We start from the raw sequence: 21,903 nt of genomic DNA on the forward strand, positions 1-21,903 counted from the left end.
GACGGACGGACGGACGGACGGACGGACGGACGGACAGACAGACATGGCGAAACTATAAGGGTTCCTAGTTGACTACGGAACCCTAAAAATGAAGACCAACTAAGAGCAGTTTTCTCTTAGTTGACGTTAAGTTAATCACTACAATTACGATCTTATATAATTCAAACAAAGCTGATTACTAAAAACAACAAGGGAATGTATGATTGAACTAATTACTTAGGTGTTTTGTTATTCCTAACCATTGTACACCTTGAATCAATTATTAACTTGTTAGCCATAACTATGTAACATAGGTATATCAGTCGCGCGCGCGCATCCATACGCATCGGGCGCACCGCTATTCGCTAGCCGTCGTCGTCATGGCTGCTATTGTGAAATGTAAAAATTGTGACGTTGTTATAAACGAACTCTTAGCGTACCTAATTAGTAAACTACATGTTATGGACGATGAGAGTATGTGTCGAATCTGTGTACAGTTTTTCTCGAAGCAAGATATTAAAACTGCAAAGGAATTGTTATTCCAATCAGTGCCACCGAAAAAGAGAAAAATTAGTAGAAGAAACGATGGGCAAGAGCGCCGTGATATTGAAGACATTTTAGACTTGATTAAGGTTACGGAGCCTGACCAGTTTCCAGTGTTTGTCGCGCGTGATTTGCATAAACTCCCTCCAATGGATTTCGACTCAGTGGATTTGTCATCGCTACTTAAGGATATTACTGTGCTCAAAAATGAGCTGCGAGAAATTAAATCACAATACGTAACCCATGATGAATTGGAATCGTTTAAATCGAAATCGAACCAGAATTCCCGATATGGAACAAAGGAAACAGACTTGTTCGTTAAAAACGTTAGAAACTCAAATATCAACGTGAAGCGTGGTGCTAATTTAGACAGTGGGCCAATGGGGTTATTGCCGATCGACTTGTCATCGCCGCCGCGAAAGTCACACGAAGATAGTTTGTCGCCCTCACCCGTACACGAAACTGTTATATCGCCGTCCCGCTCGCGCTCAGTGCATGACAGCGTCAAACAAACCTGCGATGTAAACATTGCGCCCGCGCGAGTGCATAGGCCAGTACTACACTCTTCACCATCTTCTCCCCAGTCAGTGGTCGAAATAAAACCGGGGTCTCAATTATCTGCGCCTAGCAACAGTATTGCAGGTTCACCTACACTCGAACAAAAGGACTATGTACCGAGTGAAGTCAATGACAGCTTACACAACCTTACGAATTGTCATAAATTGTCGTTTGCTGATATAGCAAAACATGGAGATTGGAAGAAGGTGGAATATCGATCTAAGCGGAAAATTAGAAACTGGTTCACGGGGAAACCCGGCACGGCTAGTATTAATTCAAGCAGTAAGTTTAGAGCGGCGGAATGGCCTATACCCATCCTTATAACTAATGTGCACAAAGATACGTCACAATCAGACATAGTTGAGTACATTTACGAGAGAACTCAAATTAGGGTTGAACTGGAACAAATAACCATGAAGGACAAGAGTAAGCCCCACAATGCATTTAAGTTTAATGTTCCTAGTCAGTACGTGAATAAGTTTCTTGACGAGTCATTATGGCCAGAGAATATTATTTTCCGTCGATTTGTGAAAATAAAACAAAATGATCGTATGTACGTTCCCACCAGGAACCTACTGTCGGGTTCAAGTGGTGCGTGTACCGCGAGTGCTACGAACGTGTCTAGAAATGTAAACAATGAATAGTGTTGTAAATAATATAATTAGTCTTTGCTCATTTAACTGTCGCAGTATAAAGCGATCTATCGACGATGTAAGACAATTATGCAAAAATATGGATGTAATAGCCTTACAGGAAACCTGGCTTTTGAACTGTGAAATGGCATTTCTTAGCACGATTAGTGACGAGTTTGCGTACACTGGGACATCGGCGGTCGATTCGTCGGCTGGTATGTTGCGCGGGCGGCCCTACGGCGGAACTGCGCTACTGTGGCGTAAACAACGTTTTCCCGCTATATTAGTGATTCAATGTGATAACCCCAGAATCAGTGCGATCAAGATAGATTCTGGTAATAAAGCTATCTTAGTGTTTAGTGTGTACATGCCGAATAACTGTGCGGATAATCTGCCCGAGTTTGTACAATGCGTGAGTACTATAAATAACATAGTTATAGAGTGTGACGTGGAGACCGTATTCGTGTTAGGTGATTTTAACGCGCACCCGGGCGAGTTGTTTTGTAATGAGTTGTTAAGTTTTTGTGCCGAACAGGATTGGATATGTGCGGATCTACATATGTTAGGTATTTACTCAGACTCATTTACATATTTAAGTGAAGCCCACGGGTGTGAGCGGTGGTTAGACCACTGCGTAACAACGAAAGCCGGGTTGCAAACGATTGTTGACATTTCTATTACCCATGGCGTTTTCTGTTCGGACCATTACCCCTTAACAGTGCAGTGTAATATTAATGTAATTAAACCTAAGCTTTATAATGTTAAGATCAATTTAGAGGGAAAACAAACGTTGTGGGGTGAGCGTACATCTTTAGAATCCGAAAAATATACCCAGAAATGTAATATTTTGCTAAGCCAAGTGGACTTACCGGCTGACCTTAGTGCCTGTGTTGACAAATGCTGTAATAACCAAGACCATCATAAGTTGTTAGATAAACTGTATCAAAAAATTGTTACTGTATTATGTGAGGCATCAGTACATAGTAAAAAGGTCACAAGTACTAGTAGATCAAGGTCGGGTAGGATCATTGGATGGAACAAGCATGTTAGCGCTGCGCATAGGGAGGCCAGGCTTTGCTTCCAGAACTGGGTTTTGTGCGGAAGACCTAAGTCAGGTCCTATATATACTGCGATGTGCACCAGCCGTAATATATTTAAATCTAGACTGAGATGGGTTCAAAACCATCAGGAACAAATAAGAATGGATTTGCTTGCTGCGCATCACGGTAAGAATGACTTTCGTAGTTTTTGGAAGCTCACTAAGCGAATGGAGGCGAGACCTGGACTTCCTGTCAGTGTTGACGGTATCAATGATGCTAAGGGGGTGGCGAATATGTTTAGGAGCATTTTAGTGTTAAATCCTCGCTGTGTGGGGACAGGGACATGCCTGTGCTCGACGCTGAACCTGGAAGTGACCGTCAAGTGTGTTTTAGTGCCAATGATGTTGCTAAAGTACTAAAGGATATGAAAAGGGGAAAATCTCCAGGTCACGACTACTTAAGCGTTGAGCACCTGCAACTTGCTGGTCCTAACTTACCTAGGTTACTGGCATTGCTGTTTAACCTTTGCATCAGTCACTCGTATTTGCCCGAGAACATGATTAAAACAATAGTAGTCCCGATCGTCAAAAACAAAACCGGTGATATATCTAACAAGACTAACTATAGGCCTATTTCTCTGGCAACCATCGTGGCTAGGGTGCTCGACGGCCTGCTCAATTTGCAACTGGACAAGTTCTTGCAACTACATGACGCTCAGTTCGGCTTTCGTCCCGGTCTGTCTACCGAGAGCGCAATTACTTGTCTAAAGCTGGCTGTCGAGTATTATACACGCAGAAAAACGCCTGTGTACGCGTGTTTCTTGGATCTCTCGAAGGCTTTTGACCTCGTAAATTATGACCTACTATGGGAAAAGCTGGATAGGGTCAAGTTTCCTAAAGAATTAACCCGTATTTTCAGGTGCTGGTATACAGGCCAGAGAAACAGTGTTAGGTGGGGCGATGTGTTCTCGGACGAATACGGACTGCAGTGCGGGGTAAGGCAGGGGGGGCTTTCCTCTCCCAAACTGTTTAACCTCTATGTTAACGACTTAATCGGGGAGCTCAGCAACACACATGTCGGATGCCATGTTGACAGGGTCTGCTTTAACAATATAAGTTATGCTGACGACATGGTGTTGCTGAGCCCCTCGGTTGGGGGTCTGAATATCCTTTTAGACATTTGTGAGACGTACGCTCGCCAGCACAATTTAAAATATAATGCGCTCAAAAGCGAGTATATGGTTTTTAAAGCGGGTGGCAAGTGCCCAACGTATGTCCCTCCTATTTTATTGAATGGGCAGATACTGAAGAGGGTGTCGTCTTTCAAATACCTTGGGCATTTGGTAACCGAAGACCTGCGTGATGATGCCGACATCGAAAGGGAACGCAGAGCATTGGCAATGAGAGCGAATATGATAGCGCGCAGGTTTCAACGATGTACAGCCCAAGTAAAAATAACACTGTTTAGATCGTACTGTACATCGATGTATACCTGTAGCCTATGGACAAGATATACTCAGCGTTCGCTAAATGCTCTGCGGGTCCAATACAACGATGCGTTTAGGGTGCTGTTGCGGCTGCCGCGGTACTGTAGTGCGTCCGGTATGTTTGCTGACGCCAGTGTTGACGGATTTCATGCCACACTTCGCAAGCGTTGTGCCGCGATGCTCGCCAGGGTCCGGGGTAGCCGCCACAGCCTCTTAACTGTAGTAGCCAGTCGATGGGACAGTTGCCTTTTGAGGCATTGGTGCTCCATGCATGTGAGCCAAATAAATAAATTTAATTTAATATAACTTAACCTAATTTAATTGAATATATAACTATAATTTAATATTATATAAAGTAATGTATTGTAAATTGTTAATTGTTAATTGTAAATTTTATTTTATTTAATATTCAATGTAATACGATATGGATTTTAATTGTCCGAAATAAATGAATTTTATTTATTTATTTATTTATAGGTTGATTCAATCCTTAGTGGAACTTACTAAGGTAATTTAGTTAGCATAATTATTTTTCATGGAATTATTGAACAAGATCTTAATCGATTCAGTTACGTTGCAAAAGTAAGAGCAATCAAAATTACCTTATTTCATTTGTCTAAGATCTTATCAGGCTCGTATGGAATCACGATGCTTGACTACGACTATCAAAATATTGATAGGAGCAACCAAATTTTTTTTAGAGTGTAAAGTGTTTATTATATCACACGAACAGGAAAACTTTCAAAAACGACATTTTTAAATGAATAATAAGATATTTGTTCAATTTGTAATGAACTATTAGTGGACGCGTCCGACGCGCACTTGGCTGGCTTTTATATCATATTTAGTCTCGAGTCGTTCACCATGCAAAATTATTATTAAACTGGTTAAAAGTTGGTAAGTAGTATGAATGAAGAAATGAAAAAGTCACGTGGAACTCGAACTTGCTAATCCAATACGCACATGTTGATATCTCAACTTATAGAAACTCTTTACAGTACACGCTACTTAGCCAAAGCAGGGGCGGCTCACTCCGCGATCCTTTCGCCGCGCTACAAGTACATGCCGGCGGCCGCGAGTTCGCGGCCCATTCAGCGGCGACGACCTTCGCGCGGCGCAATAGAATTCAATGTCGTCTGCACGCGTGCGGTCCGTTTGTTAATGTAGGTAAGAATTTAGAATGGCGGCGTTTTGTGAACATCAAAGGAGTGAGCCTTCTGTACTTGTACTATTATATATTCTGTGGCCAAAGTCACAATCGCTTATGCTTTGAGCGTATCATGCTAACCAGAGAAACCTCCCCGCTGGGTTGGTCTGTTACAGCTACAGCTTACAACTGGCTCTCCTTATCGCTCTTTTGTACCGTGTTTTGATCACCACGTAAAAGGTAGTCACTTCAGTTAGGTCGGCAGGTATATGACAAAATGACAAACCACATGAACCCAGGTTTACTTGCACTTCACACTTTTCTTACTATAGTTACAATATTAGTACGAAGTAAAAAGTTAGAAAGGAGACTCCCACTATATGACGGCACTCCTATCCTAGAGAACCCGAGTTTTAAATAGGGCCCATTTAGATGGTACGAGAGCTAGCATACGAGTTTTATTATTTGATGGCTGTACAAAATTGTACGTAACTTCAACAGCACGTAATGTAACTATAATCGCATGCAAGTTCGCATGTCGTCAAAATCAGACCTAAGTGTCCGGTCGAAACATTGTTTGACTCGAAACAGAAGTTTGTTTTTGGCCCTTGTTTCACCCGAAACAATTTTAGGCACGTTAAAATTGTTGAATAATTGTCAATAAGGGCGGAACCAGCTTTGTAGCCAGGGAAGTTCACGTGGCCAAATTCTAGCTATGGTCTGAAAACGAGAGTTTTTTCAGGCGTATTTATAAAATACTTTCAGTGACCCCGTATGGTTTAGTAACTTTGTGCCGAAACGGAACCTTCCGAAAAGACCATATTGTGTGTAAATAACGCATATTTCTTCAAATCCAGGGACTCACAATGAATGGTGTATTAGGTGTATATTCCATTGACCTAGAACAGGACAGGAATCTACCAACCCTGACAGGCCAAGGCATTCTAATCCGGACCTCGGCAAAAACCCGGTATTCCGCGGATGTGTTTGGCTAATCTTATGAAACCGAAACCGGTCCTGGCCATCAGGGCTTGTTAATAACGTTGTCATTACGGTAAAACGTTAAATTCCAAAAATACCTTAGTATCGGTAGTTTTTTTAACGTTACTTGCTAACCTTTAAAAAATTAATGCTGCTTTGCCACACCGCGCTACCATCGCTGTTGGTTACATTACATGGCATCGTTGCCAACTTGCACCGGACAGCGCGAGGCCAGGCGGACAGGACACGCTGTTTTAGGGACCATCCATACTTATAAGGCACCGGCCACACCAGAGCGTCGCGTGTCTCGGGGCGCGCAACGGACGTCGGCGCCACGCCACCTGAGTGTAATTCAAAAAGCGTCTCCTCAGTACGCGACGCTCTGGTGTGGCCGGTCACTAAGACGGAGACGCATGTCTCGGGGCGCGCAACGGACGTCTCCGCCACACCGAATGAATGTAATTCAAAAAACCGGCCAAGAGCGTGTCGGGCCACGCTCAGTGTAGGGTTCCGTAGTTTTCCGTATTTTTCTCAAAAACTACAAAACCTATCAAGTTCAAAATAATTTTCCTAGAAAGTCTTTATAAAGTTCTACTTTTGTGATTTTTTTCATATTTTTTAAACATATGGTTCGAAAGTTAGAGGGGGGGGGACGCACTTTTTTTTCCTTTAGGAGCGATTATTTCCGAAAATATTAATATTATCAAAAATCGATCTTAGTAAACCCTTATTCATTTTTAAATACCTATCCAACAATATATCACATGATGGGGTTGGAATGAAAAAAATATCAGCCCCCACTTTACATGTAGGGGGGGGTACCCCAATAAAACATTTTTTTCCATTTTTTATTTTTGCACTTTGTTGGCGTGATTGATATACATATTGGTACCAAATTTCAGCTTTCTAGTGCTAACGGTTACTGAGATTATCCGCGGACGGACGGACGGACGGACGGACGGACGGACGGACGGACGGACGGACGGACGGACGGACGGACGGACGGACGGACGGACGGACGGACGGACGGACGGACGGACGGACGGACGGACGGACGGACGGACGGACGGACAGACAGACATGGCGAAACTATAAGGGTTCCTAGTTGACTACGGAACCCTAAAAACGTCTCCTCAGTACATTTTGTATAGGAAGGATGTAAGACGCGGCCCAGGCGGCGTGGCGGTGGCGTGGCGCGCGCCGCGCCGCCTGGGGGCGCGTCTTACGTCCTTCCTATACAAAATGTACTGAGGAGACGTCCGTTGCGCGCCCCGAGACACGCGACGCTTAAGTGGGAACGCTGCCTTACGCGAATTACTAAAAGTTGTACCAGCAATATCAGCTTACACGACGAAGGCCGCAAAAATATCTGACACGATGATATTGCTCAGTAGGGTCGGCTCACACGGCAGCGGCCGACAGCGGCCGGCAGTAATCGGCAGTAGCCGGCAGCAATCGGCAGCGGCCAGCAGCAATCGGCAGCGGCCGGCAGCGGCGAACAGTGGGTGGCGTGGCAGGGGCCGGCAGCTTAGCCGGCGGCAATTTTAAACTTTATCTACATAATTTTAAAAGACCAATATCACTTGACTAACTCAAACAGGTCGGTAGATAAAGTTTAAAACTATTTCACACTAAAAGTGCTCGCCGCGTCGCTGCCGGCCGCTGCCATTCCGGTGTGAGCCGAATCTAAGCGAATCACATATTTTTGCGGCCTTCGAAGAGTAACATATAATTGCTGGTGACTGAACTTGAAACTTGGCGAAGAGGAAAAGGAAATAAGATTTTTCAGTACAGGTGGTGTTTTTTATACGCACTAGTGCGAGAAGTGGTTCATTTCTTGTCAGGTCGATACGTCGGAGGGCTATCTGTACTGAAAAACGTCGTACGGTACACGTGCGAAAAGGAAATTCGTAACTTGTGTCGATTTAAAACAGTCCCTTCGGTCGTGTTTTCATTTATCGCCAGATGGCCACGCGTTCCGAACTTCCTTTTTACGCACTTGTATCGTAATGTACTATTTCAGTACTGATGGTGTTTTTTTACGCACTAGTGCGAGAAGGGGTTCATTATATGTCAGGTCGAAACTTCGGAGGGCCATCTGTACTAAAAACGATACACGTGCGAAAGGGCAATTCGTAACTCGTGTCGATTCAAAACACTCTCTTCGGTCGTGTTTTAATTTATGGCCACTCGTTTCAAAATTCCTTTTATACTCACTTGTATCTTAATGTACTATTTTATACAGCACAAACAGAAAATCTAAAAACCTGCATTAAAGAATAAATATAAAGAATATAAATTGTTATACATCTAACCTACAACTAATTTTAGTACTTGATGACTATGTATTACCTGCAGTTAAAAAACCGGCCAAGAGCGTGTCGGGCCACGCTCAGTATAGGGTTCCGTAGTTTTTCGTATTTTTCTCAAAAACTACTGAACCTATCAAGTTCAAAACAATTTTCCTGGAAAGTCTTTATAAGGTTCTACTTTTGTGATTTTTTTCATATTTTTTAAACATATGGTTCAAAAGTTAGAGGGGGGGGGACGCACTTTTTTTTCCTTTAGGAGTGATTATTTCCGAAAATATTAATATTACCAAAAAATAATCTTAGTAAACTCTTATTCATTCTTAAATACCTATCGAACAATATGTCACACATTGGGGTTGGAATGAAAAAAATATCAGCCCCCACTTTACATGTAGGGGGGGTACCCTAATAAAACATTTTTTTCCATTTTTTATTTTTGCACTTTGTTGGCGTGATTGATATACACATTGGTACCAAATTTCAGCTTTCTAGTGCTTACGGTTACTGAGATTATCCGCGGACGGACGGACGGACGGACGGACGGACGGACGGACGGACGGACAGACAGACATGGCGAAACTATAAGGGTTCCTATTTGACTACGGAACCCTAAAAAACCGGCCAAGTGCGAGTACAAGAAGAGCATAAGCGCCTCCTTTAATAAAGGCACTAAAGTCATTTTTACGAATAATCGATATTTTGAACAATTTCTAAAAAAACGAAACAGAAATGAATTTATATGTTAATATTCAAATGCGTTCACACAATTTCAAGAGATTTGGTAACTCCTTGCAGCGGCAGTGAGTGAAATTCGTAACTTACGCTTGACAGCGGCAGTGAGTGAAATTCGTAATTTGATTTTTTTGTTTTAAGTCCGACTTACGCTTGACAGCGGCAGTGAGTGAAATTCGTAATTTGATTTTTTTGTTTTAAGTCCGACTTACGCTTGACTGTAGATTTCTAATAGGTTTTCCTGTAATCTTTAGATTTAAGGCTATCTCGTGTAAAATTTTACGCTTAGTAGTTTCAGAGATAATGGTCATTTTTTGCCTATTTTCTTAAATTACTTGAAGACTAAAAATTATTTAAAAATATGTCTTTGAAATACTTATAAAAAGCTCTTTCATTTGATATGTAACATAATATAGTTCAAAAAACTTTAATTTTTAATTTTCACTTTTCCCCCCAAAAGTGGTCCCTATAATTAAATTTTCTTAATTACTTTTCCGTCTTTGGGTCATAGGTTAGCACATGAGTACCAAATTTCATGTTAATCGGTTCAGTAGTTTTGGAGAAAATTGGCTGTGACAGACGGACTGACAGACGCACAAGTGATCCTATAAAGGTTCCGTTTTTCAGGTACGGAACCCTAAACAGTACCATAAGCTTGATTGCTTAAGAGGAAACATGATGTTTCTCTTTCGACTTGGGTTAGGTAAAATACCTACCCATTGGAGTGACGAGAGTGGCTCGTAATATTAATATGATAAGGACAATTAAGTCGGGAGGCAAGATAATGAGGATTTTCATATAAGTCTCTATAACAGGGTTTGGCCCTTTGCTGTTTACTAATCCAAAACAAATAGCTGAATCTTGAAAATCTAAATGATAGCCAAATTGTCTGTTTTGCTTGTTACCTAATTAAGTAATAGTGTTGTGATTAATAATATAATTTGCATATCATTTCTCTTTACCACATAGTAGTCAATTAATCAGTGATTTGCCATGTTACTTAAAATTTAATCTAACTTTATTTTAATCCAATGTTTAAGTTGCTCTAGTTTCCCCTAATATGTTTTAATTCTTTCGGGTTAAATGTAGGCACCCACTGTGTATAAACTAGGTGATAAAGGCAGAAGCGAGCCCTGGTGGAAACGTGATGACGGCATGAAGCGAAGGCGATATGTATTCAATTAAATAAAAACGTCTTGAGCACTCAACAAATTGTTTTATTTATTCCATATAAATAACGATACAATTTGCTTACATCCTTTAAGGATGTATCACGATTAAACCTCACATTATAATATAGTAAATTAGACTAGAACTATTAATCGGCCATTGCAGAGCTCAGATAAAAAGGAAGTGACAAAGCCGGAAGAGAAAGCCAGTCTAGAACTGTCAAAAATATTGGTATTGCCAGTACAATTATGAAAAGGGTATATTACACGTTTTCCAATACTCCTCCTTACACTTTACATATTGTGATATCAATACCAAGTGAGTATTTTTATATAAGCATGGCTCTACATATGGCTTACTTATAAAATACATGCTGCACGCTTAGAGTTTAAAAATAAAAAAAACAGGTACATATATTCTAAGTCATGCGGCTAAAATTATATACAATAGGAATGAATTTCAAATTTAAAAATAATAACATAATACATAAGAGAGATGAGCTTTAGTTAATTTTGTAAAGATTTCACATTAAGACCTTCTCTAAATTTACAATGCTTTTCAGTGCACAAAGGTTTTGTTAATACATCAGCTATCATTTCATCAGTTCGCAAGTATTTTACATTTAAATGTCCTTTTTGGATTATATCCTTGATAAAGTGATATCTTAGGTCTATATGTTTTGCGCGTTTATGGGAGTACTCTTTGAGTAACAGTAACTTTTGTGCTGATTGGCTATCATTAAAAATGCAGGTTTCTATGGTTTTATCGAAAATTTCTGATAAGAAATTTCGTACAAAACATATATCCTTACAACAGTCTCCAATTGCTACAAATACCGATTCACAGCTAGAAAGACTTATACATTGTTGCTTCCTAGCCTCCCAATTAATAACGGAGTTGCCTAATTTAATCACAAAACCAGTATAGGACTTGCGATCTGAAAGGTCATTGGCCCAACTTGCGTCAGCAAATGCTGTAAGGTTAAAAGTATTGCTCTTTGTAAAACAAAGGCCATAATCAATAGTACCTTTTAGGTATCTCAGCACTCGCTTCGCTATGCGCCAATGATTTTCATCAAAACATGTGTTAAACATACTGAGTTGGCTACATGCAAAAGATATGTCAGGTCTAGTACAGACGGATAAATACATTAAACTTCCTAATAATTGTCTGTACTGATAGACTTCATCATCTAAGTGAGTCTTGTTAGATTTTTCAAGTTTACAATTGACCGGTAACGGTGTAGAAACAGATTTAGACTCTGACATGTTATATTTAATTAGCAAACGCTTAACATATTCTTTTTGGTCTAAGGTTGTAACACCATTCTCTCTATGAACATTCATTCCTAGACAATTGTGTAATTTCCCTAAATGTCGAATTTCAAAATTGGTTTGTAAAAGTAGTAAAATACCATTCAAGCAATTATTATGAAAAATGTAAAAATCATCGACATAAAGGGCAATTATAATATACTCTTTATCATTTTTCTTAAAATAAATACATGGTTCACATTGGCTCTGTATAAAATTGTGACTAGCTAAAAAATCATGTATTTTTATATTCCACATTCGGCTTGCCTGCTTAAGGCCGTATAAGCTTTTCTTAAGCAAACAAACCTTATCACAGTTCTTAAAACCAGATGGCTGTTCCATATAAATCTTTTCATTAAGATCGCCATTTAAAAATGCGGTTGTTACATCAATATGGTCTATCTCTAGGTTCAGTTGTGTAGCTATAGAAAACAATATCCTCAAAGTGCTATGTCTTACTACAGGAGCAAATGTGTCCGTGTAGTCAATTCCCTCAATTTGACTGAAACCACGGGCAACCAATCTCGCTTTAAATTTAGCAGGCTTACCTGAAGTGTCTTGCTTCTTTTTATACACCCACTTGCACTTGACGATATTTTCATCAGCTGGTCTGTCTACCAAGATCCATACTTTGTTTTTAATTAAAGAGTCATACTCACACTGCATGGCCTTCAACCATTCTTCCTTTTCAGAGGATTGAACGGCCTCGCTATATGTGGTAGGCTCCTCTGGCGAATAGCCTTCCGCCATCAATGATAAATCATAGTCTCTGAGATGTTGTGGCACATTACCTCTTGTACTACGCATGGGACGTGGCCTCAACGCGTCGGAAATAACCGATAGCGTAGGCTCATTGTGTGTAGACTCCGGCAGAGAAGAGACAGCACCCGTTGGAGCACCCACTTCATCACCATCGTCACAACCATCAAGTGATGACTCTGGCAGAGAAGACAAGGCGCCCTTCGGGACGCCATCTTCATCACCATCGTCACTTGCACCATCATCGCCCGTGCAGTAGTGTTCAGACAGCGGCGACCACGCCGGTGGCGTTGGTGACTCAGCATCTGAAACATTTTTAAAAGAGGATGAGCACTCAGCTGATTTATCAATTATATTGTTTTGAATGACATCATTAAATTCATTATTAATAATTTGATTTAAATTAGAGTCATTATTAAAATTATTCTGAGCATCACAATTATTTTCATTATTTGGCAAATGAATATTAAGGCCATCAATTTCATAATTATAAAAATAGTTTCTACAAGTCTCTTTACAACTGTCATGTTTTCCTAAAAATTTATCCTCATTAAAAATAACAGACCTAGACTGCACAATTTTACGAGGATTATTTGGATCAATTAAACGGTATCCTTTAAAAGTTTCACCATAACCAACAAAGATGAGAGCTTTTGCTCTAGCATCAAGCTTTTGACGTTTTTGACTAGGTACATATGCATAAGCAGTACACCCAAAGACGCGTAAATGACTGATGTCAATAGGACGACCAGTCCACATGGTCTCGGAAATTCCACCCGCAAGCGCTCTGGTAGGAGATCTATTTTTAAGATAAATGGCTGTCATAACAGCCTCTCCCCAGTAGCGGTTGCACAGGCCGGACTCCTGCAGCATAGCCCTAGCTTTATTAAAAATCGTTAAAAAGGCCCTTTCTGCAATGCCATTTTGAGCAGAATTGTAAGGGACAGTGGTTTGGTGTATGATACCATGGTCTTTAAGATAATTGGCCAGTTTAGAATTAGTAAACTCAAGGCCATTGTCACTGCGCAAAATTTTAATAAATAAACCAGATTGTTTTTCTATCATATTTTTAAAGTTAATAAAATGAGATCTCACCTCTGATTTATGCTTCATAAGGTATCCCCACGTTTTCCGGGTGTGGTCGTCTGTGAAGGTCAGAAGGTAACGAGCTCCACCCCAAGTTTTGACTTGCATAGGTCCGGTCACATCTGAATGGATGAGTTCCAAGGGCTGGGTAGTGCGCTTCGTGCTGACAGCAGGATACGGTGAACGCACCATCTTGCCAGTCAAGCACGGCTCGCAACTACCATTCATGACATCTTGTTTCTGTAAAAGAAAGTTCATGCATTTCTTCCCATCACCTAGAACCTTCATACCTGCTTCAGACAAGTGTCCTAATCTCCTATGGATTAAGTCCATTGGGACAGTCGAAACAACGTGAGCATTCGCTGTCTCTTGCCTAGAGTGCAAGAGCTTAGAAGACTCCTCCTCAAAGGTGTGTCGTCCTTGAGCCTTATATTTATACAAACCATTATCCTTCGAAGCGATTATGATTGGATTGCCAGTGACTTTAACATTATCAAAGACTTTACAATGATCCTTATCGAAAACAACAGTGTAACCTCTATTAGTGATTTGGCTTACAGACAAAAGATTACTTGAAAGGTCCGGCACATGGAGGACATTGGTCAAACTAACATTAGAGCAAAAAGGGACCCTACCAGTACAATTACTATGTAATTTACTACCATTAGCAATTAAAATGGTTGAATTTTTACCTATAGGATCTTCCAGTAGCTTCCTGTCAGAAACCATATGTTGAGAGGCACCACTGTCAACCACAAAATCGTGGCTGCTGTCGCCTCTGCTGCAAACCATGGCCGATGCTAGCATTGTGTGGTTTTCCCCATTCTTCAGCTCCTTCTGGCGTTTGAAGCAGCGCTTAATTGTATGTCCGCTCTTCTTGCAAAATTGACAAAACATAGGTGATGATGATTTCTTCTTCTTGTACCCGAGGTAAGCCTTCAAACCTTCCTGATCACTTGCATTCCGTCGGTGTTCTTCTTGTAGCAACCTTGTTCGCACAACTTCCACCGATAGTTTACTTGTCAGACAGGCGGTCTCCAGGCCGGATACTAGGTTGTCGAACTCCTGTGGCAAACCGCTGAGCAGGATCTCCGCAACCACTTCATCCTCTATTTTCTTGTCTATATCAGAAAGCTGTTGAACCAGCCGCATAACAGCCTCAACATAGTCAGACATATTGCCGTATTCATTATATTCAATTTTGTGAAGTTGCCGCAATAAGAGAACTTTCCTGTAGAGGCCCTTAGACTCAAAGGCGTCGGAAAGCTTCTTCCATGCATCCTTTGCAGACGTGGCATCTCTTACATATTGATATAGGGACGGCTTGATCGTCAAACATATCTTGGCCAAAGCGCGGCTGTCGTGGGTCTTGTCAGTGTCTGTTCCATCCACACAACCCCAAAGACCATCTAGGGTTAGTAACATCTTCATTGCAAACTTCCAGTTTGAATAATTCTGTAAGCCATCAAGCTTCTCGACGGGAATGTGCCCGCCATTATGCTCGTTCTGTGAGTTTGACATCGTGACAATTTATTTGTTGAGTGCAATTGGGTTAAATGCCATGAGGGACTGACATAACCTCAAAAAGTTAATTAACGTTTGAAAGTGAACAGCGTACCTTTCTTGGTTTCTTGAATCCGCCTCGCAGCATGATCTTCTGGGCTAATAACCTGATAAAGGCAGAAGCGAGCCCTGGTGGAAACGTGATGACGGCATGAAGCGAAGGCGATATGTATTCAATTAAATAAAAACGTCTTGAGCACTCAACAAATTGTTTTATTTATTCCATATAAATAACGATACAATTTGCTTACATCCTTTAAGGATGTATCACGATTAAACCTCACATTATAATATAGTAAATTAGACTAGAACTATTAATCGGCCATTGCAGAGCTCAGATAAAAAGGAAGTGACAAAGCCGGAAGAGAAAGCCAGTCTAGAACTGTCAAAAATATTGGTATTGCCAGTACAATTATGAAAAGGGTATATTACACGTTTTCCAATACTAGGTTTTAAAGGTTCTGTTTAAGCCATTCTGTGCATTAACTTAATATTGCCAATAAAGTAAAAAACTGCTGTAAAAACAAACGAATATATAAATCTAGGTTACAAACAATATATGTATTTGAAAAAAAAAGATATAAACATTGTTTTTATAATAGTTGTACAAAAATGTAAGCCCTAAAGGTCCAAGTTAACACTTGTCCCTCAAACCCATACATCATACTGCTTACAATAAACAAGAATTAAATAATACCATAAAAAGATTCACATAAATGTGAACTTGTCAACCCATAAAAAACATAAAAATCGTTAAAAAACGGTTACTTACCCTCTTTAATATCAGAGATTATCCCTGGTCACGGAAAAAATTGCAAAACTGTGCACAATTTCCTATGAAACTAGGTGCTTGGTCATGACTGCACTACTGTTTTGGTGTTCAGAAAATTAAATACACAGAAGACAAACTTTGTTGAAATTCAGAAGAAAACTCTAAAGGAACTAGTAAATCGTATAACTTCCACAAGAAAACCTGAAAATATGTTTTTTAACGTTTCTAGAAATCTCGATGAGACTAACACCAGAAATTAATTAGTTACGTCAAGAGCAGAGCGGAGTAAACACAGCGTAATCCACCCGCGTAGTGAGTAGACCGCGGCGAGAGCTATTATTTCGTTTGGTTTGTCACATTTATAGGTCAAGAGCTGACACCAATATAATTCAAATGTCTGACATGTAAACTTTTTTTTCTCAAACATGCAATGAAATATTGTCTTTACTTTCCTTAAAATGGGCTGGGAAGTATCGCTTTTTGGGCGCAACAACTCGAGAGGACTGTAAAGGGATTTCATATTATTTTATAGGCCTAGGCCTGCAAAGTAACTTTTTTTTATAAAATATTGTCCTTTAGAGCATTTTTTTTTATTTCATTGTATGTTTGAGAAAAGCACTATACATGCCTCGGCGTGAAAACGGATTTCCGGCCTCGTATCCCTATCCGGCCTATATACCCACTTGGCCGGAAATCCTCATTTTCCCGGCCTCTGATGTAATGTACTATTATTGCCTGGATATGCAAAAATAAAAAATGTAAAAGTGATAATACAAAACAGACTCTAGTTCCTAATTAAAATGATAGCGGAACGAAAGCAACTCATTAAGTACATGTGTAATTAATGTTACAAAAGGTATGAAACTATAATTATGCAAAACACTCGTTACTGAGGAGATAGGAGACTGTACCTATTCCTAATATTAACCTGTCAGTACTTAAAAATACATACCTATGGAGAGTAAATTGTTTAGGCCTACATTTCTTTAATGTACCTATAATTGACAGGACTTATAAAAACGAATAGAACTACTATAATACCTAAAGAGCGAGATCAGCCGGTTTACGTTTTTTGTTGTTCGCTCCGATATTGATTATTGAATACCTACTTATGAAAGCCATATTAAGCTAAGGTGACAGTGGTTTTCATAGACACATTGTGCAAGGGTAAAGACAAGTGATCCACGGACGAGGCGAGTAAGTAGTTTGAAAAGTAGGCTCTGACCGATACGAAGGATTTTCAAGGCATTATGCTAAATAGCATAGCTGGACATTAACTCGTTAATCCGTTAATCGTTAATTAACGAAGTTAACATTTCGATTAACGGATTAACTTTTAAGTTAACTTTAAAACATGTTAACGGATTCGTTAACTTCCGTTAAATTTCATCGAGTCCGTTAATCGTTAATCCAGTACCTCAAGCGGCTCGCTGCGCCGCGAAAACCACGTTCTTACTACTACTGTAAAAGCCCGTAGTACGGCAAAACCTAGGTTTTATCGGTAAAAGCAGATCCGTCGGTTATAAACAGTCTAAAGACCAGTTGGCGACTTTGGATCACTTATTCGAGATCTTCTAAATCTTATTAGGCGTGCTAGATCGATCACTAACCTGGGAATAGAGTGCAATCATCAGGCATGACTGACAAATCGCGCAACCGACGCATCGAGTTAGAGTCCGGCGCGGGAGTTAGATTACTCTACCAAGTTATCGTGGCCCACAGCATCGAGTTGTCATCTCCAATCTCAATCTGAAGAACCGACGCACCACGATCGCGACCGCATGAATGACCCAATAATTACCAACTCGAAATAAAACCTAGGATTTAGCCAACCAACGCCGGTAAAAGCCCGAATTGACCGTAATTATTACATTTCGGTTTTTTATCGATTGGCGTCACAGGTTTTAATGGTTTTTAGTGGAAACTTAGTAAATAGAAATACATAATATGTACCTATAGTGGAGTCCTATTTTTATGACGTGTTAACGGATTATCGATTAACTTCAACTTCCGTTAAATCTACCGAAATGTATCGCTTTAACGATTAACGAAATTAACTTTTTAAGTAACAGATTAACGATTATCGAAGTTAACTATTTGATTAACGGTGCCCAGCAATGCTAAATAGGCCCTGTTAGTCCTGCTACCCAAATTTTCAGAGCATTTTACATCATACAAACGCCAGAAAATAATCCTGCAAGTGGTAAAATTTGTTCCCTTAAATAATTTGAATTTGTCTATTTTAAAATATTTGTTTTATAAATAAAAAATAAAAAAACTTGCAACTCAATGAGTGTCACATGCACGTCGCCAACCCATTAGAAACTTAATAAATAATAAATATTATAGGACATTCTTACACAGATTGACAGAGTCCCACGGTAAGCTCAAGAAGGCTTGTGTTGTAGGTACTCAGACAAGGATATATATAACATACAAATACTTATATACATATATATTTTTATATTCTATAAGTATCCGATTCAGAAGGAATAACTCTACAGCGTTTACATTTCTTAATTGTTACTCTTTTTTTTAATGAGGCACTTATTTATAATACCTATGCAGTGCCCTAAAACGAGTGTAAGTACTACTATAATAAACTTAATTTCAGCTAGATTTAAGAATATTTACAATACCCTTTCCTAGGTGCCATGTAAACTTACTTCCTAGAATTTAATGTACCTACTATGTTTCGCGATAAAGAAAGTATTATGAAACTAAACTATCCAAATTAAATCTAATCGAATTTGATTGAATATTAATCATTAAAATCATCAGTCAATACTGCTAGCCAATATAAGAAGACTACTCAAAATTTGCATGAAATTACTCTTTATTACTCAATAATGCCCATAATAAACGGCATCCAATTGACATTTAAAATGAAAAACTAAAAAGCCATCCCAAAAATTAAGTAGAGGTATACGAATAAAATTTTCCATTTTCTTAAAACCGGTCAATTAAAATGTTCTTCAGTTAAGTAACTAATTACCATAAAATAAACTATAGCTCTTGGACTACTTCCAATTCAATCGAGTCGTCCACGCCGCTTGCAACGTGACTTGAGAGCCCCGTTTTATAAAACAAAAGATACATTATTATATTTATTTACTTGCAACACTTAACAGATCTGTCAACGGTGTTGCAGGTTTATCTTTATTTGGATTTGGGTTGTGCATAGGTCGTGGCTGGGTCGTGGTAAGGATATCTCCTCCATTCAAGCCCCCCGGCTCCATAAGGAACCAGCTTGAAAATTTAAATGACAACTTAATAAATTTTGGCGTACTTAATTCTAAATTGCGTATTGATTTTCGACGTATGAGTCTCGAAAGACGGTCAAGCCCAGTAGGCCTAGCACATGATGGCCGCCAGATAGATGACACGTCTTCTTCTAACGCCGTGTCTTGCGTGGGCGACGGTCGCGCGACCGTCGCCGTCGCGTCTCATACTTCCATATCGATTTGATTTCGTATGCGTCGCATCGCCGTCGCGCGACCATCGCGCGACCGTCGCCCACGCAAGCCACGGCGTAACTGTATTAATGACATAAGGATGGGTAGTCTATCTTGCGGCGACATACTCTCGCGGCAATCATGTGCTAATCCTGCTGGTCAAGCAAATCTTGTCACTAAACCAGCCCCTCTACCACAACTTGCCTTATCGCGCGCGAGTCCATACTTGAAGTCGCGGTTGTTGTATGGACTCGCGCGCGACAAGGCAAGTTGTGCTAAAGGGTCAGACGGCATATTCAAAAAAATGTAGGGCATAAAGCGCGTGCCCAACGCGTGCCTTCCTAAACCGATCTGGCGATGGCGGAATCATCGACGAGTCATAACCAAGGCACTGAAATAGTTATTTGTTTTACAAGGGGGCAAAGTTGTTGTTTAACCGCACGTACCAATATTGATACCCGAGCAAGCGAAAGATTCCAATATTGAACCGCGAGCGTAGCGAGTGGTACAAAAAGTGGAATCTTGAGCGTTGCGAGGGTTTCAAGGCACGAAGGTTAAACAAACTTTGCCACCGAGTGAAACACAAATTTTTTCACCACACCAACACCAACAAAAAAATACTGACTATAAAACATCAAACTAAATCAAATCCATCAATTTATCCAATATTTATTATTCAAAATCATTATTTATAGGTAAAATGAAGTAAAATCTGCCAGCCAGCTTAAGACATCAAGTTAAAAATTGTATTATGAAATTACTTTGCTCTCTAGTGGATAAAATCCAATTTTGCTATCTGTTTTCAAATAGCAAAGTAAGCCTTTACCCGTTGGTGTGGTGAAAAAGATATTGAAAGTGTAATGTAATAGGGGCGAATCGGGCGAAGCTTTTATCGTCCATCACTCGTCCATAGAAGATTGGAATTTCGTACCTTTTCTTAGTGATAACTATAAGGATTGCTTGACCGTTACTTCTGTACCAGCCTGTACTTCAGCCACTCAGCTTTTATTGGAGCACAAAATAAACTTTATTTAAGAAATTCATAGTTTAACTTTAAGTAAAGTCTGACGACCAGAATAACAGCGCCCTGCTGACAATAGTCATATATTTTATAGAGTGACATAGGCTACTTTCTGTCTCTTTCTAACCCCCCACTTCCCTAAAATGGGGGATAGAAGTTCGTATGGAGCAAACCGCAATTTGCGAATTTTACCGCGAGCGAGCGAAGCCGCAGGCAAAAGCTAGTACTTATCCAATAAAGAACAAAGTGCAAAATGATTTACGTAAAGTAGCTTATGTCCACCACTTATTAAAGCACTAGTAGACTACCGGGCCGATGCCAAGATCATCCCATAAGCGAGAGCAAGAAAGATATATCTTTTTTCTCTTTCACTTATTGTATGAAGCTTATGGGATGGCATAAGGCATTGCCACCACTCAGTAATGTGGATCTATTCACGTATATCCTTCAGCTCAACAAGCTTCCAAAGGAGTTCAAGATATCAAAAGTGGTCGCAGTCTTAAAACCAGGGAAACCAACAAATCAACCGGAGAGTTACAGACCCATTGCCCTTCTTAGCTGCACGTTTAAGCTATTAGAACGAGCTCTAATGGCCAGAATTGAACCATATATAGACGGAACCCCCCGGAACAAGCTGGTTTCCGAACCAGAAGAAGCTGCACAGACCAAGTCCTTGCACTCACAACCCATATCGAAGCAGGTTTCCAAAACGCTCTCAAATCTACAGCAGTATTTATAGACCTAACTGCTGCTTACGATACGGTATGGAAGCAAGGCTTGATTTGCAAAGTTTTATCCGTAATACCAAGCAGAGAGGTTGCGGACCTGATCACCAGTATGCTGAGCGAGCGAGAGTTTAAGGTTTTTCTTGGTGACTGCAAGAGCAAAAGGCGGAAACTTAACAACGGCCTGCCGCAGGGGTCCGTTCTGGCCCCTTTACTTTTCAACTTATATACCCACGACCTACCACATACTCAGAGGCTACTAAGTTTACTTATGCTGATGACATTGCATTAGTATCTCAGAGTACAAGGTTCGCAACAGCGGAAATCACGCTAACAAAGGACCTGGCAAGGCTGGCAGATTACTTTAGGTGTTGGCGCCTAATTCCTAGCACAAGCAAGACCGAGCTTAGGTATCCTGCTTCCACCTAAGCAGCTGTGTACTTCAACGGTGAAAAGCTTAGATACAACCAATGTCCCAGATACCTCGGAGTCACGCTGGATAGATCCCTCACTTATATAAGGAGCACCTCACAAAGCTGTCGCTAAAACTGGCATCACGAAACAACATCATGCATAGACTTTGTGGTAGTTCCTGGGGAGCATCTGCTGACTGCTTACGTTCCACTGGT

The 21,903-nt window shown here is 40.2% G+C and overlaps 1 protein-coding gene across 1 annotated transcript in view; it reads right to left on the reverse strand.

Moving 5' to 3' along the window:
* Positions 1-16,404, reverse strand: part of LOC125241944 (cryptochrome-1-like) — a 42,220-nt gene extending 25,816 nt beyond the window's left edge. Inside the window, exon 1 of the mRNA XM_048150657.1 lies at positions 16,074-16,404. The gene's annotated coding sequence lies outside the window, so the exon portion shown is untranslated. The remainder of the gene's footprint in view (positions 1-16,073) is intronic.
* Positions 16,405-21,903: the final 5,499 nt, after the last annotated feature.

The sequence above is a fragment of the Leguminivora glycinivorella genome, chromosome Z, assembly GCF_023078275.1.
Source record: "Leguminivora glycinivorella isolate SPB_JAAS2020 chromosome Z, LegGlyc_1.1, whole genome shotgun sequence".
NCBI classification, from domain to species: domain Eukaryota; kingdom Metazoa; phylum Arthropoda; class Insecta; order Lepidoptera; family Tortricidae; genus Leguminivora; species Leguminivora glycinivorella.